The sequence below is a fragment of the Python bivittatus genome, unplaced genomic scaffold (assembly GCF_059951505.1).
Source record: "Python bivittatus isolate LINGU-HERP-01145 unplaced genomic scaffold, Pbiv_v1 ctg000220_np1212, whole genome shotgun sequence".
Taxonomy (NCBI): Eukaryota; Metazoa; Chordata; class Lepidosauria; order Squamata; family Pythonidae; genus Python; species Python bivittatus.
Window position 1 is genome coordinate 30,113,742 of NW_028277048.1, and position 3,441 is coordinate 30,117,182.

Genomic DNA, 3,441 nt, shown 5'->3' on the forward strand with positions numbered 1-3,441 from the left:
CCTGCTTGGAGAGCACCAGATTGGAAAAAAATGCCATACACAAAACACATTTGCACAATGCATCTTTGGGAAATTAGACAGCTGTTAGTCACACAGCTCCACTTTAGCAAATAGTTCCCTGCCACATCAGAAGCTATCCCATAGATTATCCAGAAGAAGTTTCCAACAGAATTCTTCCTGCAGGGAGCTAATATGCCCATTACCATCAGGACAGGGAGACTGATTGATTGATTGATTGATTATGAAATTTCTTTATAAAAAGAACTTTATAAAAAGTTTATAAAAAGCAACAGCAGTGTAAGCCAAAGCAAGTAGTATATCCAGTAAAACCTACCTACCTACCTACCTACCTACCTACCTATCTATCTATCTATCTATCTATCTATCTATCTATCTATCTATCTATTCATTCATTCATTCATTCATTCATTCATTCATTCATTCATTCAATTTATATAGCCACCCATCTCAGACACTGGTCTGACTTACATTACATTAGATCATCACATATCTGGTGCCAGCAGCTCCACATCTATCAGGTCCCAGAGGCCTTCCAGAAGGGTCAGATCTTTGCAAGCTTCCAGGAGGTTTTGAGAATGGGAGCGCCCCCTGTCTTGGGGCGGTGGGGGGCAGGGGTGTTATAGAACTGTTCCAAAGGAGGGAGCCTCCACAGAGAACACCACAATGGCATTTGCTATGGGGGGGGGTGTTAATTCCACGGGTACATCTCTTTTTTATTAATGCTTGTTTAGCAAATACATACTTATATCTACTTCAGATCCAATTTAAGCCTGCCTGCCGGCCTGCCTACCTGCCTGCCTGCCTGCCTTCTATGCTGCACAGTAGAGAGAAAAGGGACTGTTCCTGAAAAGGAACTGCAAAATTTCCATTTAAAACTTACTTTACTTACCTAACATCAAGCTTATAGCATCTGATAAAACCTGGACAGAAGCAAACAAGGCAGAATAACATCTTCAAAACTCACTTCTTCACCACCCTTCCAAAGGACACCGGCATACACTGGTGATACAATACAAGGAAGATGCAAATAGAGAGACAGACACACACACAGTGTGTGTGTATGTATGTCTGTATGTGTTTGGTACATATGCACATTTTTCTGACCGTTAGACAAACATAATTCTGCGCATTCCAATATAAATGCATTCATGAATGTGTGTATACAAAAGTAAGTATTCCGGAAGAACTACACATATTTGTGTAGTAATGCATTTAGAAATAAATGCAAACAGAGTTCTTTCTAATCAGACACATGTAATGCCAGTCACATATACCTGCATGTTTCTGATGACCCCTGAACACACAGATCTCATATGGAAAAGCCTGTTTTGATTTTTCTATTCACATGGTGAAATCTGCCTCCATAGCATCTAACGAAAATCAAGCCCTACATTGGTATGCCTGTGGATTCAAATCTGAAGGGACAGAGAAAGGGCAAGGTAATGGGTATGCAACATTCTTAACACTTATAAACAGAGAACGAACAATGGATAATAGAACCATAACAGCATAATGACAACAGGACTCATTATATGGTGAAAGGTGAAATGGATTTGGCCCTTTTCGTAGTATCTGCCTTTAATAAAATATCACCCTGCTCTGGAAGCCTGATCCAAAATTTGTTATACAGTAGTCAATCAAGCAAGTCAACCTGCCTCTCTACAAGCTATTTCTGTTCTCAGCACATAGGTGTATAATGTATATACAGGTACACATACTCCTCTATCACTTAAAATGTATTTATCGTGCACATATCCTCAACTTTCCTGCATATTCATTTAGGACACACTTCTATAATCCAAATGCGATCTTCAGTAAATACACACATGCACGCACACATCACTGTATATTATTTGCCCACACAACGGATATAATTTTCTCTTTCACATGTGTACACGTATTTATGTGCAGATCTTTTTTACATGCGCATTTATGAATGGTCTCCATGTAAGTGGGAACAAACAGTTGCAGTCTGAGAGGGGCATGTACTCATTCTCCCCTTTAAGCATGTGTTCTGTTTGATTTTCTCAGCCTTCTAAATGTGTAGCTGCCTCTGAAGTTTTAAGTCTGCCTCCTCCCATCCTGCTCTGTGTAGCATCTCAGCGAACTGAATCAGAGTGTTAAGGCACCTCTCTTTGTATCGTGCGTGCACGTGTGTGTGTGGGAGAGGGAGACATGAGTGTTTGGGGAAGGGGGGATAATTGATTAATTAATGAATGGGATGGCTTGCAGCCCCTCTAGGAGATTCCTGCTGGATCTGTCAGCTGTTAATCAATCTCCGCTGAGAGAGGCAAAGGAGGCACAAAGGTAAAGCACTTAATTGCGTGGGGGAAATGATACAACCCCAGCATATAAAGCACATCCTTAAACATGACTCTAGATGCCAGCGGGGCTGGGGGTTGGCTGGGACACAGACAGAGTGAGCTGAGTCCAGGAGAGATGGAGGAGAGGGGGCACAAACTACAGGGTCTGTTCATCCCTCAGCGACGCAAGGAGCTTCATCCCGCAAGAGTCCTTCTTCCTTCCAGGAAAGGTGAGGGGGATGCTTGTCCACCTGGACTCCCACCATCAGAGGATAGAGGCCTCCTGCTCCCATATTCCTGAGCATCTGCCCCAGGCTCAGGAAAAACAAGCCGAAAGCCCAGCTGCCATGGATGGCACGAGGCACTTCCAGACTTCAGACAGACCTATCTCCGTAGCTCAGCCGCTGAGCCTCCTTTGTGAAGCACCAGAGGTCGCTCTGGTTGGCTTAAAGCTACTTTTTGCATCTTGGACAGCTCAGTCTGATCTTCTCTTCTTGAGTTTGTGGAAAGAGTATTGCATGTGGTAGGGAGGGGTGCTGGATGACCTGTTTGTTAGGAAATCCTGCTCTCTCCCTCTGGCTCTCCGTTGATGGCCATATGATATGGCACAAGAAGCCTGGAGCTGCTACGTGGTCACCAGCTGAGTTCTCCACTGGAGAAGACAAAGGAAGGGAAAGAGATAGACTTACATATTCTCTCTCTCTCTCTCTCTCTCTCTCTAACACACACAGACACACACACACTCTTTCTCTTTCCATCTCCACCCCCTAACACATCTGCTGCTGCTGCTGCTGCTGCTGTGCTGCTGCTGCTGCTCTCCGTGAAGTAGGAGCGAGACAAAGTGATTCCTGTAAAAGAGAGCATTTCTCTGGTGAAGGAAAGGCAGACGAAGAAGCAGAGCTGCACAACTTGGGACGGAGTTTGCCTTGTAAGGAAAACAGTGCTTCCTTGTCAAGGACAGGACATCGGAGGAGAGCATCACTCAAGGGACACTTCAGGGGAAGCCTCCATCCGCGTGGTTTTTGACTCCAGAGAAACTTCCATCATTACCTCCAAAAGCGAAGACGATTTTTTAACCCTGGCCGCCTCCAGGCTGAGCCGCAAAAAAAGGGTCATC